Source organism: Anoplopoma fimbria, chromosome 24 (assembly GCF_027596085.1).
Source record: "Anoplopoma fimbria isolate UVic2021 breed Golden Eagle Sablefish chromosome 24, Afim_UVic_2022, whole genome shotgun sequence".
Lineage (NCBI taxonomy): Eukaryota > Metazoa > Chordata > Actinopteri > Perciformes > Anoplopomatidae > Anoplopoma > Anoplopoma fimbria.
The window spans coordinates 11719459-11735370 of NC_072472.1; the positions used below are offsets into that span (position 1 = coordinate 11719459).

The following is a 15912-nucleotide window of genomic DNA, read 5'->3' on the forward strand; positions in this document are numbered from 1 at the left end:
ATTAATTGTACCAGTGTTTTCCACATGGGTAGACACGTCATAAGAACAAGCTGGCAAAATGAGCGATTTCCCACAGTGCATCACATGTAGGGCTAGTGGCGCAATGGATAACGCGTCTGACTACGGATCAGAAGATTCTAGGTTCGACTCCTGGCTAGCTCGTACGACACTTTAACTTGTATGTCATTTGACTATTGGTAAAAAAGTTATTGCCCTACAAACTCTGTATATAAACGCGGCTGACTATCAATCTTCAGGGCTGAGCAATGGTTAACGTATCTGGCTACTGATCAGAACCATCTACATTGCACTTTTGGCCAGCTAGTAAACTTTTTTAACTTGTAGAATAAAAAAATAAAAAAAACTGTTAATGAATGACAGAATCAGAAGCACCAGAAAACCACTCGTGGATCAGCCATTTGTCACACATCATTTAGGTAACCAATACTAAAACAATATTAGGAGGTTTGACATTAAGAGCTCCATGACAACAAGAGGCACCCCATCCACCAAGTGGCCGTGATCGTATAGTGGTTAGTACTCTGCGTTGTGGTCGCAGCAACCCCGGTTCGAATCCGGGTCACGGCAGAACTGATGAGTGCTACCTGTTTGTAGCTCTGGCTGTTGTAATGTATTCCTGCATGTGTCTCATTTCACATAGTTTGAAACTTGACAGCTTAAGCCATTTTTTCTGCCTGAAGCTCAATTTTTCCCGACTACACCATTAATTGTACCAGTGTTTTCCACATGGGTAGACACATCATAAGAACAAGCTGGCAAAATGAGCGATTTCCCACAGTGCATCACATGTAGGGCTAGTGGCGCAATGGATAACGCGTCTGACTACGGATCAGAAGATTCTAGGTTCGACTCCTGGCTAGCTCGTACGATATTTTAACTTGTATGTCATTTGACTATTGGCAAAAAAGTTATTGCCCTACAAACTCTGTATATAAGTAGATTTACATCTGGAAAAGCCAAATAATTGGTGAAAAGCCTTTCAGCTTGCTGATTAACAAATGGTTTAGTTGATTTTAGTCTTGTTCACTGTCACTAGTAAAATTCTTTAACTTCTAGATGGAAAAAAAAGTCAACTGGTATGAATGACAGAATCAGCAGCACCAGAAAACCACTCGTGGAACAGTCATTTGTCACACATCATTGAGGTAACCAATACTAAAACAACATTAGTAGGTTGGACATTCAGAGCTCCATGACAACAAGAGGCACCCCATCCACCAAGTGGCCGTGATCGTATAGTGGTTAGTACTCTGCGTTGTGGTCGCAGCAACCCCGGTTCGAATCCGGGTCACGGCAGAATTGATGAGTGCTACCTTTTTGTAGCTTTTGCTGTTGTAATGTATTCCTGCATGTGTCTCATTTCACATAGTTTGAAACTTGACAGCTTAAGCCAATTTTTCTGCCTGAAGCTCAATTTTTCCCGACTACACCATTAATTGTACCAGTGTTTTCCACATGGGTAGACACATCATAAGAACAAGCTGGCAAAATGAGCGATTTCCCACAGTGCATCACATGTAGGGCTAGTGGCGCAATGGATAACGCGTCTGACTACGGATCAGAAGATTCTAGGTTCGACTCCTGGCTAGCTCGTACGATATTTTAACTTGTATGTCATTTGACTATTGGCAAAAAAGGTATTGCCCTACAAACTCTGTATATAAGTAGATTTACATCTGGAAAAGCCAAATAATTGGTGAAAAGCCTTTCAGCTTGCTGATTAACAAATGGTTTAGTTGATTTTAGTCTTGTTCACTGTCACTAGTAAAATTCTTTAACTTCTAGATAAAAAAAAAAAGTCAACTGGTATGAATGACAGAATCAGCAGCACCAGAAAACCACTCGTGGAACAGTCATTTGTCACACATCATTTAGGTAACCAATACTAAAACAACATTAGTAGGTTGGACATTCAGAGGTCCATGACAACAAGAGGCACCCCATCCACCAAGCGGCCGTGATCGTATAGTGGTTAGTACTCTGCGTTGTGGTCGCAGCAACCCCGGTTCGAATCCGGGTCACGGCAGAATTGATGAGTGCTACCTTTTTGTAGCTTTTGCTGTTGTAATGTATTCCAGCATGTGTCTCATTTCACATAGTTTGAAACTTGACAGCTTAAGCCATTTTTTCTGCCTGAAGCTCAATTTTTCCCGACTACACCATTAATTGTACCAGTGTTTTCCACATGGGTAGACACGTCATAAGAACAAGCTGGCAAAATGAGCGATTTCCCACAGTGCATCACATGTAGGGCTAGTGGCGCAATGGATAACGCGTCTGACTACGGATCAGAAGATTCTAGGTTCGACTCCTGGCTAGCTCGTACGACACTTTAACTTGTATGTCATTTGACTATTGGTAAAAAAGTTATTGCCCTACAAACTCTGTATATAAACGCGGCTGACTATCAATCTTCAGGGCTGAGCAATGGTTAACGTATCTGGCTACTGATCAGAACCATCTACATTGCACTTTTGGCCAGCTAGTAAAATTTTTAACTTGTAGAATAAAAAAATAAAAAAAACTGTTAATGAATGACAGAATCAGAAGCACCAGAAAACCACTCGTGGATCAGCCATTTGTCACACATCATTTAGGTAACCAATACTAAAACAATATTAGGAGGTTTGACATTAAGAGCTCCATGACAACAAGAGGCACCCCATCCACCAAGTGGCCGTGATCGTATAGTGGTTAGTACTCTGCGTTGTGGTCGCAGCAACCCCGGTTCGAATCCGGGTCACGGCAGAACTGATGAGTGCTACCTGTTTGTAGCTCTGGCTGTTGTAATGTATTCCTGCATGTGTCTCATTTCACATAGTTTGAAACTTGACAGCTTAAGCCATTTTTTCTGCCTGAAGCTCAATTTTTCCCGACTACACCATTAATTGTACCAGTGTTTTCCACATGGGTAGACACGTCATAAGAACAAGCTGGCAAAATGAGCGATTTCCCACAGTGCATCACATGTAGGGCTAGTGGCGCAATGGATAACGCGTCTGACTACGGATCAGAAGATTCTAGGTTCGACTCCTGGCTAGCTCGTACGACACTTTAACTTGTATGTCATTTGACTATTGGTAAAAAAGTTATTGCCCTACAAACTCTGTATATAAACGCGGCTGACTATCAATCTTCAGGGCTGAGCAATGGTTAACGTATCTGGCTACTGATCAGAACCATCTACATTGCACTTTTGGCCAGCTAGTAAACTTTTTTAACTTGTAGAATAAAAAAATAAAAAAAACTGTTAATGAATGACAGAATCAGAAGCACCAGAAAACCACTCGTGGATCAGCCATTTGTCACACATCATTTAGGTAACCAATACTAAAACAATATTAGGAGGTTTGACATTAAGAGCTCCATGACAACAAGAGGCACCCCATCCACCAAGTGGCCGTGATCGTATAGTGGTTAGTACTCTGCGTTGTGGTCGCAGCAACCCCGGTTCGAATCCGGGTCACGGCAGAACTGATGAGTGCTACCTGTTTGTAGCTCTGGCTGTTGTAATGTATTCCTGCATGTGTCTCATTTCACATAGTTTGAAACTTGACAGCTTAAGCCATTTTTTCTGCCTGAAGCTCAATTTTTCCCGACTACACCATTAATTGTACCAGTGTTTTCCACATGGGTAGACACATCATAAGAACAAGCTGGCAAAATGAGCGATTTCCCACAGTGCATCACATGTAGGGCTAGTGGCGCAATGGATAACGCGTCTGACTACGGATCAGAAGATTCTAGGTTCGACTCCTGGCTAGCTCGTACGATATTTTAACTTGTATGTCATTTGACTATTGGCAAAAAAGGTATTGCCCTACAAACTCTGTATATAAGTAGATTTACATCTGGAAAAGCCAAATAATTGGTGAAAAGCCTTTCAGCTTGCTGATTAACAAATGGTTTAGTTGATTTTAGTCTTGTTCACTGTCACTAGTAAAATTCTTTAACTTCTAGATGGAAAAAAAAGTCAACTGGTATGAATGACAGAATCAGCAGCACCAGAAAACCACTCGTGGAACAGTCATTTGTCACACATCATTTAGGTAACCAATACTAAAACAACATTAGTAGGTTGGACATTCAGAGGTCCATGACAACAAGAGGCACCCCATCCACCAAGCGGCCGTGATCGTATAGTGGTTAGTACTCTGCGTTGTGGTCGCAGCAACCCCGGTTCGAATCCGGGTCACGGCAGAATTGATGAGTGCTACCTTTTTGTAGCTTTTGCTGTTGTAATGTATTCCTGCATGTGTCTCATTTCACATAGTTTGAAACTTGACAGCTTAAGCCATTTTTTCTGCCTGAAGCTCAATTTTTCCCGACTACACCATTAATTGTACCAGTGTTTTCCACATGGGTAGACACGTCATAAGAACAAGCTGGCAAAATGAGCGATTTCCCACAGTGCATCACATGTAGGGCTAGTGGCGCAATGGATAACGCGTCTGACTACGGATCAGAAGATTCTAGGTTCGACTCCTGGCTAGCTCGTACGACACTTTAACTTGTATGTCATTTGACTATTGGTAAAAAAGTTATTGCCCTACAAACTCTGTATATAAACGCGGCTGACTATCAATCTTCAGGGCTGAGCAATGGTTAACGTATCTGGCTACTGATCAGAACCATCTACATTGCACTTTTGGCCAGCTAGTAAACTTTTTTAACTTGTAGAATAAAAAAATAAAAAAAACTGTTAATGAATGACAGAATCAGAAGCACCAGAAAACCACTCGTGGATCAGCCATTTGTCACACATCATTTAGGTAACCAATACTAAAACAATATTAGGAGGTTTGACATTAAGAGCTCCATGACAACAAGAGGCACCCCATCCACCAAGTGGCCGTGATCGTATAGTGGTTAGTACTCTGCGTTGTGGTCGCAGCAACCCCGGTTCGAATCCGGGTCACGGCAGAACTGATGAGTGCTACCTGTTTGTAGCTCTGGCTGTTGTAATGTATTCCTGCATGTGTCTCATTTCACATAGTTTGAAACTTGACAGCTTAAGCCATTTTTTCTGCCTGAAGCTCAATTTTTCCCGACTACACCATTAATTGTACCAGTGTTTTCCACATGGGTAGACACATCATAAGAACAAGCTGGCAAAATGAGCGATTTCCCACAGTGCATCACATGTAGGGCTAGTGGCGCAATGGATAACGCGTCTGACTACGGATCAGAAGATTCTAGGTTCGACTCCTGGCTAGCTCGTACGATATTTTAACTTGTATGTCATTTGACTATTGGCAAAAAAGGTATTGCCCTACAAACTCTGTATATAAGTAGATTTACATCTGGAAAAGCCAAATAATTGGTGAAAAGCCTTTCAGCTTGCTGATTAACAAATGGTTTAGTTGATTTTAGTCTTGTTCACTGTCACTAGTAAAATTCTTTAACTTCTAGATAAAAAAAAAGTCAACTGGTATGAATGACAGAATCAGCAGCACCAGAAAACCACTCGTGGAACAGTCATTTGTCACACATCATTTAGGTAACCAATACTAAAACAACATTAGTAGGTTGGACATTCAGAGGTCCATGACAACAAGAGGCACCCCATCCACCAAGCGGCCGTGATCGTATAGTGGTTAGTACTCTGCGTTGTGGTCGCAGCAACCCCGGTTCGAATCCGGGTCACGGCAGAATTGATGAGTGCTACCTTTTTGTAGCTTTTGCTGTTGTAATGTATTCCAGCATGTGTCTCATTTCACATAGTTTGAAACTTGACAGCTTAAGCCAATTTTTCTGCCTGAAGCTCAATTTTTCCCGACTACACAATTAATTGTACCAGTGTTTTCCACATGGGTAGACACGTCATAAGAACAAGCTGGCAAAATGAGCGATTTCCCACAGTGCATCACATGTAGGGCTAGTGGCGCAATGGATAACGCGTCTGACTACGGATCAGAAGATTCTAGGTTCGACTCCTGGCTAGCTCGTACGACACTTTAACTTGTATGTCATTTGACTATTGGTAAAAAAGTTATTGCCCTACAAACTCTGTATATAAACGCGGCTGACTATCAATCTTCAGGGCTGAGCAATGGTTAACGTATCTGGCTACTGATCAGAACCATCTACATTGCACTTTTGGCCAGCTAGTAAACTTTTTTAACTTGTAGAATAAAAAAATAAAAAAAACTGTTAATGAATGACAGAATCAGAAGCACCAGAAAACCACTCGTGGATCAGCCATTTGTCACACATCATTTAGGTAACCAATACTAAAACAATATTAGGAGGTTTGACATTAAGAGCTCCATGACAACAAGAGGCACCCCATCCACCAAGTGGCCGTGATCGTATAGTGGTTAGTACTCTGCGTTGTGGTCGCAGCAACCCCGGTTCGAATCCGGGTCACGGCAGAACTGATGAGTGCTACCTGTTTGTAGCTCTGGCTGTTGTAATGTATTCCTGCATGTGTCTCATTTCACATAGTTTGAAACTTGACAGCTTAAGCCATTTTTTCTGCCTGAAGCTCAATTTTTCCCGACTACACCATTAATTGTACCAGTGTTTTCCACATGGGTAGACACATCATAAGAACAAGCTGGCAAAATGAGCGATTTCCCACAGTGCATCACATGTAGGGCTAGTGGCGCAATGGATAACGCGTCTGACTACGGATCAGAAGATTCTAGGTTCGACTCCTGGCTAGCTCGTACGATATTTTAACTTGTATGTCATTTGACTATTGGCAAAAAAGGTATTGCCCTACAAACTCTGTATATAAGTAGATTTACATCTGGAAAAGCCAAATAATTGGTGAAAAGCCTTTCAGCTTGCTGATTAACAAATGGTTTAGTTGATTTTAGTCTTGTTCACTGTCACTAGTAAAATTCTTTAACTTCTAGATAAAAAAAAAAAGTCAACTGGTATGAATGACAGAATCAGCAGCACCAGAAAACCACTCGTGGAACAGTCATTTGTCACACATCATTTAGGTAACCAATACTAAAACAACATTAGTAGGTTGGACATTCAGAGGTCCATGACAACAAGAGGCACCCCATCCACCAAGCGGCCGTGATCGTATAGTGGTTAGTACTCTGCGTTGTGGTCGCAGCAACCCCGGTTCGAATCCGGGTCACGGCAGAATTGATGAGTGCTACCTTTTTGTAGCTTTTGCTGTTGTAATGTATTCCAGCATGTGTCTCATTTCACATAGTTTGAAACTTGACAGCTTAAGCCAATTTTTCTGCCTGAAGCTCAATTTTTCCCGACTACACAATTAATTGTACCAGTGTTTTCCACATGGGTAGACACGTCATAAGAACAAGCTGGCAAAATGAGCGATTTCCCACAGTGCATCACATGTAGGGCTAGTGGCGCAATGGATAACGCGTCTGACTACGGATCAGAAGATTCTAGGTTCGACTCCTGGCTAGCTCGTACGACACTTTAACTTGTATGTCATTTGACTATTGGTAAAAAAGTTATTGCCCTACAAACTCTGTATATAAACGCGGCTGACTATCAATCTTCAGGGCTGAGCAATGGTTAACGTATCTGGCTACTGATCAGAACCATCTACATTGCACTTTTGGCCAGCTAGTAAACTTTTTTAACTTGTAGAATAAAAAAATAAAAAAAACTGTTAATGAATGACAGAATCAGAAGCACCAGAAAACCACTCGTGGATCAGCCATTTGTCACACATCATTTAGGTAACCAATACTAAAACAATATTAGGAGGTTTGACATTAAGAGCTCCATGACAACAAGAGGCACCCCATCCACCAAGTGGCCGTGATCGTATAGTGGTTAGTACTCTGCGTTGTGGTCGCAGCAACCCCGGTTCGAATCCGGGTCACGGCAGAACTGATGAGTGCTACCTGTTTGTAGCTCTGGCTGTTGTAATGTATTCCTGCATGTGTCTCATTTCACATAGTTTGAAACTTGACAGCTTAAGCCATTTTTTCTGCCTGAAGCTCAATTTTTCCCGACTACACCATTAATTGTACCAGTGTTTTCCACATGGGTAGACACATCATAAGAACAAGCTGGCAAAATGAGCGATTTCCCACAGTGCATCACATGTAGGGCTAGTGGCGCAATGGATAACGCGTCTGACTACGGATCAGAAGATTCTAGGTTCGACTCCTGGCTAGCTCGTACGATATTTTAACTTGTATGTCATTTGACTATTGGCAAAAAAGGTATTGCCCTACAAACTCTGTATATAAGTAGATTTACATCTGGAAAAGCCAAATAATTGGTGAAAAGCCTTTCAGCTTGCTCATTAACAAATGGTTTAGTTGATTTTAGTCTTGTTCACTGTCACTAGTAAAATTCTTTAACTTCTAGATGGAAAAAAAAGTCAACTGGTATGAATGACAGAATCAGCAGCACCAGAAAACCACTCGTGGAACAGTCATTTGTCACACATCATTTAGGTAACCAATACTAAAACAACATTAGTAGGTTGGACATTCAGAGGTCCATGACAACAAGAGGCACCCCATCCACCAAGCGGCCGTGATCGTATAGTGGTTAGTACTCTGCGTTGTGGTCGCAGCAACCCCGGTTCGAATCCGGGTCACGGCAGAACTGATGAGTGCTACCTGTTTGTAGCTCTGGCTGTTGTAATGTATTCCTGCATGTGTCTCATTTCACATAGTTTGAAACTTGACAGCTTAAGCCATTTTTTCTGCCTGAAGCTCAATTTTTCCCGACTACACCATTAATTGTACCAGTGTTTTCCACATGGGTAGACACGTCATAAGAACAAGCTGGCAAAATGAGCGATTTCCCACAGTGCATCACATGTAGGGCTAGTGGCGCAATGGATAACGCGTCTGACTACGGATCAGAAGATTCTAGGTTCGACTCCTGGCTAGCTCGTACGACACTTTAACTTGTATGTCATTTGACTATTGGTAAAAAAGTTATTGCCCTACAAACTCTGTATATAAACGCGGCTGACTATCAATCTTCAGGGCTGAGCAATGGTTAACGTATCTGGCTACTGATCAGAACCATCTACATTGCACTTTTGGCCAGCTAGTAAACTTTTTTAACTTGTAGAATAAAAAAATAAAAAAACTGTTAATGAATGACAGAATCAGAAGCACCAGAAAACCACTCGTGGATCAGCCATTTGTCACACATCATTTAGGTAACCAATACTAAAACAATATTAGGAGGTTTGACATTAAGAGCTCCATGACAACAAGAGGCACCCCATCCACCAAGTGGCCGTGATCGTATAGTGGTTAGTACTCTGCGTTGTGGTCGCAGCAACCCCGGTTCGAATCCGGGTCACGGCAGAACTGATGAGTGCTACCTGTTTGTAGCTCTGGCTGTTGTAATGTATTCCTGCATGTGTCTCATTTCAGCGGCCACATAGTTTGAAACTTGACAGCTTAAGCCATTTTTTCTGCCTGAAGCTCAATTTTTCCCGACTACACCATTAATTGTACCAGTGTTTTCCACATGGGTAGACACATCATAAGAACAAGCTGGCAAAATGAGCGATTTCCCACAGTGCATCACATGTAGGGCTAGTGGCGCAATGGATAACGCGTCTGACTACGGATCAGAAGATTCTAGGTTCGACTCCTGGCTAGCTCGTACGATATTTTAACTTGTATGTCATTTGACTATTGGCAAAAAAGGTATTGCCCTACAAACTCTGTATATAAGTAGATTTACATCTGGAAAAGCCAAATAATTGGTGAAAAGCCTTTCAGCTTGCTCATTAACAAATGGTTTAGTTGATTTTAGTCTTGTTCACTGTCACTAGTAAAATTCTTTAACTTCTAGATGGAAAAAAAGTCAACTGGTATGAATGACAGAATCAGCAGCACCAGAAAACCACTCGTGGAACAGTCATTTGTCACACATCATTTAGGTAACCAATACTAAAACAACATTAGTAGGTTGGACATTCAGAGGTCCATGACAACAAGAGGCACCCCATCCACCAAGCGGCCGTGATCGTATAGTGGTTAGTACTCTGCGTTGTGGTCGCAGCAACCCCGGTTCGAATCCGGGTCACGGCAGAATTGATGGGTGCTACCTTTTTGTAGCTTTTGCTGTTGTAATGTATTCCTGCATGTGTCTCATTTCACATAGTTTGAAACTTGACAGCTTAAGCCATTTTTTCTGCCTGAAGCTCAATTTTTCCCGACTACACCATTAATTGTACCAGTGTTTTCCACATGGGTAGACACGTCATAAGAACAAGCTGGCAAAATGAGCGATTTCCCACAGTGCATCACATGTAGGGCTAGTGGCGCAATGGATAACGCGTCTGACTACGGATCAGAAGATTCTAGGTTCGACTCCTGGCTAGCTCGTACGACACTTTAACTTGTATGTCATTTGACTATTGGTAAAAAGTTATTGCCCTACAAACTCTGTATATAAACGCGGCTGACTATCAATCTTCAGGGCTGAGCAATGGTTAACGTATCTGGCTACTGATCAGAACCATCTACATTGCACTTTTGGCCAGCTAGTAAACTTTTTTAACTTGTAGAATAAAAAAATAAAAAAAACTGTTAATGAATGACAGAATCAGAAGCACCAGAAAACCACTCGTGGATCAGCCATTTGTCACACATCATTTAGGTAACCAATACTAAAACAATATTAGGAGGTTTGACATTAAGAGCTCCATGACAACAAGAGGCACCCCATCCACCAAGTGGCCGTGATCGTATAGTGGTTAGTACTCTGCGTTGTGGTCGCAGCAACCCCGGTTCGAATCCGGGTCACGGCAGAACTGATGAGTGCTACCTGTTTGTAGCTCTGGCTGTTGTAATGTATTCCTGCATGTGTCTCATTTCACATAGTTTGAAACTTGACAGCTTAAGCCATTTTTTCTGCCTGAAGCTCAATTTTTCCCGACTACACCATTAATTGTACCAGTGTTTTCCACATGGGTAGACACATCATAAGAACAAGCTGGCAAAATGAGCGATTTCCCACAGTGCATCACATGTAGGGCTAGTGGCGCAATGGATAACGCGTCTGACTACGGATCAGAAGATTCTAGGTTCGACTCCTGGCTAGCTCGTACGATATTTTAACTTGTATGTCATTTGACTATTGGCAAAAAAGGTATTGCCCTACAAACTCTGTATATAAGTAGATTTACATCTGGAAAAGCCAAATAATTGGTGAAAAGCCTTTCAGCTTGCTGATTAACAAATGGTTTAGTTGATTTTAGTCTTGTTCACTGTCACTAGTAAAATTCTTTAACTTCTAGATGGAAAAAAAGTCAACTGGTATGAATGACAGAATCAGCAGCACCAGAAAACCACTCGTGGAACAGTCATTTGTCACACATCATTTAGGTAACCAATACTAAAACAACATTAGTAGGTTGGACATTCAGAGGTCCATGACAACAAGAGGCACCCCATCCACCAAGCGGCCGTGATCGTATAGTGGTTAGTACTCTGCGTTGTGGTCGCAGCAACCCCGGTTCGAATCCGGGTCACGGCAGAATTGATGAGTGCTACCTTTTGTAGCTTTTGCTGTTGTAATGTATTCCTGCATGTGTCTCATTTCACATAGTTTGAAACTTGACAGCTTAAGCCATTTTTTCTGCCTGAAGCTCAATTTTTCCCGACTACACCATTAATTGTACCAGTGTTTTCCACATGGGTAGACACATCATAAGAACAAGCTGGCAAAATGAGCGATTTCCCACAGTGCATCACATGTAGGGCTAGTGGCGCAATGGATAACGCGTCTGACTACGGATCAGAAGATTCTAGGTTCGACTCCTGGCTAGCTCGTACGATATTTTAACTTGTATGTCATTTGACTATTGGCAAAAAAGGTATTGCCCTACAAACTCTGTATATAAGTAGATTTACATCTGGAAAAGCCAAATAATTGGTGAAAAGCCTTTCAGCTTGCTGATTAACAAATGGTTTAGTTGATTTTAGTCTTGTTCACTGTCACTAGTAAAATTCTTTAACTTCTAGATGGAAAAAAAAGTCAACTGGTATGAATGACAGAATCAGCAGCACCAGAAAACCACTCGTGGAACAGTCATTTGTCACACATCATTTAGGTAACCAATACTAAAACAACATTAGTAGGTTGGACATTCAGAGGTCCATGACAACAAGAGGCACCCCATCCACCAAGCGGCCGTGATCGTATAGTGGTTAGTACTCTGCGTTGTGGTCGCAGCAACCCCGGTTCGAATCCGGGTCACGGCAGAATTGATGAGTGCTACCTTTTGTAGCTTTTGCTGTTGTAATGTATTCCAGCATGTGTCTCATTTCACATAGTTTGAAACTTGACAGCTTAAGCCAATTTTTCTGCCTGAAGCTCAATTTTTCCCGACTACGCAATTAATTGTACCAGTGTTTTCCACATGGGTAGACACGTCATAAGAACAAGCTGGCAAAATGAGCGATTTCCCACAGTGCATCACATGTAGGGCTAGTGGCGCAATGGATAACGCGTCTGACTACGGATCAGAAGATTCTAGGTTCGACTCCTGGCTAGCTCGTACGACACTTTAACTTGTATGTCATTTGACTATTGGTAAAAAAGTTATTGCCCTACAAACTCTGTATATAAACGCGGCTGACTATCAATCTTCAGGGCTGAGCAATGGTTAACGTATCTGGCTACTGATCAGAACCATCTACATTGCACTTTTTGGCCAGCTAGTAAACTTTTTTAACTTGTAGAATAAAAAAATAAAAAAAACTGTTAATGAATGACAGAATCAGAAGCACCAGAAAACCACTCGTGGATCAGCCATTTGTCACACATCATTTAGGTAACCAATACTAAAACAATATTAGGAGGTTTGACATTAAGAGCTCCATGACAACAAGAGGCACCCCATCCACCAAGTGGCCGTGATCGTATAGTGGTTAGTACTCTGCGTTGTGGTCGCAGCAACCCCGGTTCGAATCCGGGTCACGGCAGAACTGATGAGTGCTACCTGTTTGTAGCTCTGGCTGTTGTAATGTATTCCTGCATGTGTCTCATTTCACATAGTTTGAAACTTGACAGCTTAAGCCATTTTTTCTGCCTGAAGCTCAATTTTTCCCGACTACACCATTAATTGTACCAGTGTTTTCCACATGGGTAGACACATCATAAGAACAAGCTGGCAAAATGAGCGATTTCCCACAGTGCATCACATGTAGGGCTAGTGGCGCAATGGATAACGCGTCTGACTACGGATCAGAAGATTCTAGGTTCGACTCCTGGCTAGCTCGTACGATATTTTAACTTGTATGTCATTTGACTATTGGCAAAAAAGGTATTGCCCTACAAACTCTGTATATAAGTAGATTTACATCTGGAAAAGCCAAATAATTGGTGAAAAGCCTTTCAGCTTGCTGATTAACAAATGGTTTAGTTGATTTTAGTCTTGTTCACTGTCACTAGTAAAATTCTTTAACTTCTAGATGGAAAAAAAGTCAACTGGTATGAATGACAGAATCAGCAGCACCAGAAAACCACTCGTGGAACAGTCATTTGTCACACATCATTTAGGTAACCAATACTAAAACAACATTAGTAGGTTGGACATTCAGAGGTCCATGACAACAAGAGGCACCCCATCCACCAAGCGGCCGTGATCGTATAGTGGTTAGTACTCTGCGTTGTGGTCGCAGCAACCCCGGTTCGAATCCGGGTCACGGCAGAATTGATGAGTGCTACCTTTTGTAGCTTTTGCTGTTGTAATGTATTCCAGCATGTGTCTCATTTCACATAGTTTGAAACTTGACAGCTTAAGCCATTTTTTCTGCCTGAAGCTCAATTTTTCCCGACTACACAATTAATTGTACCAGTGTTTTCCACATGGGTAGACACGTCATAAGAACAAGCTGGCAAAATGAGCGATTTCCCACAGTGCATCACATGTAGGGCTAGTGGCGCAATGGATAACGCGTCTGACTACGGATCAGAAGATTCTAGGTTCGACTCCTGGCTAGCTCGTACGATATTTTAACTTGTATGTCATTTGACTATTGGCAAAAAAGGTATTGCCCTACAAACTCTGTATATAAGTAGATTTACATCTGGAAAAGCCAAATAATTGGTGAAAAGCCTTTCAGCTTGCTGATTAACAAATGGTTTAGTTGATTTTAGTCTTGTTCACTGTCACTAGTAAAATTCTTTAACTTCTAGATGGAAAAAAAAGTCAACTGGTATGAATGACAGAATCAGCAGCACCAGAAAACCACTCGTGGAACAGTCATTTGTCACACATCATTTAGGTAACCAATACTAAAACAATATTAGTAGGTTGGACATTCAGAGGTCCATGACAACAAGAGGCACCCCATCCACCAAGTGGCCGTGATCGTATAGTGGTTAGTACTCTGCGTTGTGGTCGCAGCAACCCCGGTTCGAATCCGGGTCACGGCAGAATTGATGAGTGCTACCTTTTTGTAGCTTTTGCTGTTGTAATGTATTCCTGCATGTGTCTCATTTCACATAGTTTGAAACTTGACAGCTTAAGCCAATTTTTCTGCCTGAAGCTCAATTTTTCCCGACTACACAATTAATTGTACCAGTGTTTTCCACATGGGTAGACACATCATAAGAACAAGCTGGCAAAATGAGCGATTTCCCACAGTGCATCACATGTAGGGCTAGTGGCGCAATGGATAACGCGTCTGACTACGGATCAGAAGATTCTAGGTTCGACTCCTGGCTAGCTCGTACGATATTTTAACTTGTATGTCATTTGACTATTGGCAAAAAAGGTATTGCCCTACAAACTCTGTATATAAGTAGATTTACATCTGGAAAAGCCAAATAATTGGTGAAAAGCCTTTCAGCTTGCTGATTAACAAATGGTTTAGTTGATTTTAGTCTTGTTCACTGTCACTAGTAAAATTCTTTAACTTCTAGATGGAAAAAAAAGTCAACTGGTATGAATGACAGAATCAGCAGCACCAGAAAACCACTCGTGGAACAGTCATTTGTCACACATCATTTAGGTAACCAATACTAAAACAACATTAGTAGGTTGGACATTCAGAGGTCCATGACAACAAGAGGCACCCCATCCACCAAGCGGCCGTGATCGTATAGTGGTTAGTACTCTGCGTTGTGGTCGCAGCAACCCCGGTTCGAATCCGGGTCACGGCAGAATTGATGAGTGCTACCTTTTTGTAGCTTTTGCTGTTGTAATGTATTCCAGCATGTGTCTCATTTCACATAGTTTGAAACTTGACAGCTTAAGCCAATTTTTCTGCCTGAAGCTCAATTTTTCCCGACTACGCAATTAATTGTACCAGTGTTTTCCACATGGGTAGACACGTCATAAGAACAAGCTGGCAAAATGAGCGATTTCCCACAGTGCATCACATGTAGGGCTAGTGGCGCAATGGATAACGCGTCTGACTACGGATCAGAAGATTCTAGGTTCGACTCCTGGCTAGCTCGTACGACACTTTAACTTGTATGTCATTTGACTATTGGTAAAAAGTTATTGCCCTACAAACTCTGTATATAAACGCGGCTGACTATCAATCTTCAGGGCTGAGCAATGGACCAGAAAACCACTCGTGGATCAGCCATTTGTCACACATCATTTAGGTAACCAATACTAAAACAATATTAGGAGGTTTGACATTAAGAGCTCCATGACAACAAGAGGCACCCCATCCACCAAGTGGCCGGATCGTATAGTGGTTAGTACTCGTTGTGGTCGCAGCAACCCGGTTCGAATCCGGGTCACGGCAGAACTGATGAGTGCTACCTGTTTGTAGCTCTTGCTGTTGTAATGTATTCCTGCATGTGTCTCATTTCACATAGTTTGAAACTTGACAGCTTAAGCCATTTTTTCTGCCTGAAGCTCAATTTTTCCCGACTACACCATTAATTGTACCAGTGTTTTCCACATGGGTAGACACATCATAAGAACAAGCTGGCAAAATG

The 15912-nt window shown here is 41.9% G+C and overlaps 1 protein-coding gene and 43 non-coding genes across 44 annotated transcripts in view; 43 read left to right on the forward strand and 1 right to left on the reverse strand.

Moving 5' to 3' along the window:
* LOC129114035 (cilia- and flagella-associated protein 54-like) overlaps window positions 1–15912 on the reverse strand; it is an 87150-nt gene that overhangs the window by 50298 nt on the left and 20940 nt on the right. The gene's annotated exons all lie outside the window — the stretch shown is intronic.
* Window positions 90–162, forward strand: trnar-acg (transfer RNA arginine (anticodon ACG)). The gene has a single exon. It is a non-coding gene; the product is annotated as a tRNA-Arg (tRNA).
* Window positions 517–588, forward strand: trnah-gug (transfer RNA histidin (anticodon GUG)). The gene has a single exon. It is a non-coding gene; the product is annotated as a tRNA-His (tRNA).
* On the forward strand, window positions 813–885 carry trnar-acg (transfer RNA arginine (anticodon ACG)). The gene has a single exon. It is a non-coding gene; the product is annotated as a tRNA-Arg (tRNA).
* Window positions 1246–1317, forward strand: trnah-gug (transfer RNA histidin (anticodon GUG)). Its single transcript has one exon. It is a non-coding gene; the product is annotated as a tRNA-His (tRNA).
* On the forward strand, window positions 1542–1614 carry trnar-acg (transfer RNA arginine (anticodon ACG)). Its single transcript has one exon. It is a non-coding gene; the product is annotated as a tRNA-Arg (tRNA).
* On the forward strand, window positions 1976–2047 carry trnah-gug (transfer RNA histidin (anticodon GUG)). Its single transcript has one exon. It is a non-coding gene; the product is annotated as a tRNA-His (tRNA).
* Window positions 2272–2344, forward strand: trnar-acg (transfer RNA arginine (anticodon ACG)). Its single transcript has one exon. It is a non-coding gene; the product is annotated as a tRNA-Arg (tRNA).
* trnah-gug (transfer RNA histidin (anticodon GUG)) lies at window positions 2698–2769 on the forward strand. Its single transcript has one exon. It is a non-coding gene; the product is annotated as a tRNA-His (tRNA).
* Window positions 2994–3066, forward strand: trnar-acg (transfer RNA arginine (anticodon ACG)). Its single transcript has one exon. It is a non-coding gene; the product is annotated as a tRNA-Arg (tRNA).
* Window positions 3421–3492, forward strand: trnah-gug (transfer RNA histidin (anticodon GUG)). The gene has a single exon. It is a non-coding gene; the product is annotated as a tRNA-His (tRNA).
* On the forward strand, window positions 3717–3789 carry trnar-acg (transfer RNA arginine (anticodon ACG)). Its single transcript has one exon. It is a non-coding gene; the product is annotated as a tRNA-Arg (tRNA).
* On the forward strand, window positions 4150–4221 carry trnah-gug (transfer RNA histidin (anticodon GUG)). The gene has a single exon. It is a non-coding gene; the product is annotated as a tRNA-His (tRNA).
* trnar-acg (transfer RNA arginine (anticodon ACG)) lies at window positions 4446–4518 on the forward strand. The gene has a single exon. It is a non-coding gene; the product is annotated as a tRNA-Arg (tRNA).
* trnah-gug (transfer RNA histidin (anticodon GUG)) lies at window positions 4873–4944 on the forward strand. The gene has a single exon. It is a non-coding gene; the product is annotated as a tRNA-His (tRNA).
* On the forward strand, window positions 5169–5241 carry trnar-acg (transfer RNA arginine (anticodon ACG)). Its single transcript has one exon. It is a non-coding gene; the product is annotated as a tRNA-Arg (tRNA).
* On the forward strand, window positions 5601–5672 carry trnah-gug (transfer RNA histidin (anticodon GUG)). The gene has a single exon. It is a non-coding gene; the product is annotated as a tRNA-His (tRNA).
* On the forward strand, window positions 5897–5969 carry trnar-acg (transfer RNA arginine (anticodon ACG)). The gene has a single exon. It is a non-coding gene; the product is annotated as a tRNA-Arg (tRNA).
* On the forward strand, window positions 6324–6395 carry trnah-gug (transfer RNA histidin (anticodon GUG)). The gene has a single exon. It is a non-coding gene; the product is annotated as a tRNA-His (tRNA).
* Window positions 6620–6692, forward strand: trnar-acg (transfer RNA arginine (anticodon ACG)). The gene has a single exon. It is a non-coding gene; the product is annotated as a tRNA-Arg (tRNA).
* trnah-gug (transfer RNA histidin (anticodon GUG)) lies at window positions 7054–7125 on the forward strand. Its single transcript has one exon. It is a non-coding gene; the product is annotated as a tRNA-His (tRNA).
* On the forward strand, window positions 7350–7422 carry trnar-acg (transfer RNA arginine (anticodon ACG)). The gene has a single exon. It is a non-coding gene; the product is annotated as a tRNA-Arg (tRNA).
* trnah-gug (transfer RNA histidin (anticodon GUG)) lies at window positions 7777–7848 on the forward strand. The gene has a single exon. It is a non-coding gene; the product is annotated as a tRNA-His (tRNA).
* On the forward strand, window positions 8073–8145 carry trnar-acg (transfer RNA arginine (anticodon ACG)). Its single transcript has one exon. It is a non-coding gene; the product is annotated as a tRNA-Arg (tRNA).
* Window positions 8506–8577, forward strand: trnah-gug (transfer RNA histidin (anticodon GUG)). Its single transcript has one exon. It is a non-coding gene; the product is annotated as a tRNA-His (tRNA).
* Window positions 8802–8874, forward strand: trnar-acg (transfer RNA arginine (anticodon ACG)). Its single transcript has one exon. It is a non-coding gene; the product is annotated as a tRNA-Arg (tRNA).
* On the forward strand, window positions 9228–9299 carry trnah-gug (transfer RNA histidin (anticodon GUG)). The gene has a single exon. It is a non-coding gene; the product is annotated as a tRNA-His (tRNA).
* trnar-acg (transfer RNA arginine (anticodon ACG)) lies at window positions 9531–9603 on the forward strand. The gene has a single exon. It is a non-coding gene; the product is annotated as a tRNA-Arg (tRNA).
* trnah-gug (transfer RNA histidin (anticodon GUG)) lies at window positions 9963–10034 on the forward strand. The gene has a single exon. It is a non-coding gene; the product is annotated as a tRNA-His (tRNA).
* On the forward strand, window positions 10259–10331 carry trnar-acg (transfer RNA arginine (anticodon ACG)). The gene has a single exon. It is a non-coding gene; the product is annotated as a tRNA-Arg (tRNA).
* On the forward strand, window positions 10685–10756 carry trnah-gug (transfer RNA histidin (anticodon GUG)). Its single transcript has one exon. It is a non-coding gene; the product is annotated as a tRNA-His (tRNA).
* On the forward strand, window positions 10981–11053 carry trnar-acg (transfer RNA arginine (anticodon ACG)). The gene has a single exon. It is a non-coding gene; the product is annotated as a tRNA-Arg (tRNA).
* Window positions 11413–11484, forward strand: trnah-gug (transfer RNA histidin (anticodon GUG)). Its single transcript has one exon. It is a non-coding gene; the product is annotated as a tRNA-His (tRNA).
* trnar-acg (transfer RNA arginine (anticodon ACG)) lies at window positions 11708–11780 on the forward strand. Its single transcript has one exon. It is a non-coding gene; the product is annotated as a tRNA-Arg (tRNA).
* Window positions 12141–12212, forward strand: trnah-gug (transfer RNA histidin (anticodon GUG)). Its single transcript has one exon. It is a non-coding gene; the product is annotated as a tRNA-His (tRNA).
* On the forward strand, window positions 12436–12508 carry trnar-acg (transfer RNA arginine (anticodon ACG)). Its single transcript has one exon. It is a non-coding gene; the product is annotated as a tRNA-Arg (tRNA).
* On the forward strand, window positions 12864–12935 carry trnah-gug (transfer RNA histidin (anticodon GUG)). The gene has a single exon. It is a non-coding gene; the product is annotated as a tRNA-His (tRNA).
* Window positions 13160–13232, forward strand: trnar-acg (transfer RNA arginine (anticodon ACG)). The gene has a single exon. It is a non-coding gene; the product is annotated as a tRNA-Arg (tRNA).
* Window positions 13592–13663, forward strand: trnah-gug (transfer RNA histidin (anticodon GUG)). The gene has a single exon. It is a non-coding gene; the product is annotated as a tRNA-His (tRNA).
* On the forward strand, window positions 13887–13959 carry trnar-acg (transfer RNA arginine (anticodon ACG)). The gene has a single exon. It is a non-coding gene; the product is annotated as a tRNA-Arg (tRNA).
* Window positions 14320–14391, forward strand: trnah-gug (transfer RNA histidin (anticodon GUG)). The gene has a single exon. It is a non-coding gene; the product is annotated as a tRNA-His (tRNA).
* trnar-acg (transfer RNA arginine (anticodon ACG)) lies at window positions 14616–14688 on the forward strand. The gene has a single exon. It is a non-coding gene; the product is annotated as a tRNA-Arg (tRNA).
* trnah-gug (transfer RNA histidin (anticodon GUG)) lies at window positions 15049–15120 on the forward strand. Its single transcript has one exon. It is a non-coding gene; the product is annotated as a tRNA-His (tRNA).
* trnar-acg (transfer RNA arginine (anticodon ACG)) lies at window positions 15345–15417 on the forward strand. Its single transcript has one exon. It is a non-coding gene; the product is annotated as a tRNA-Arg (tRNA).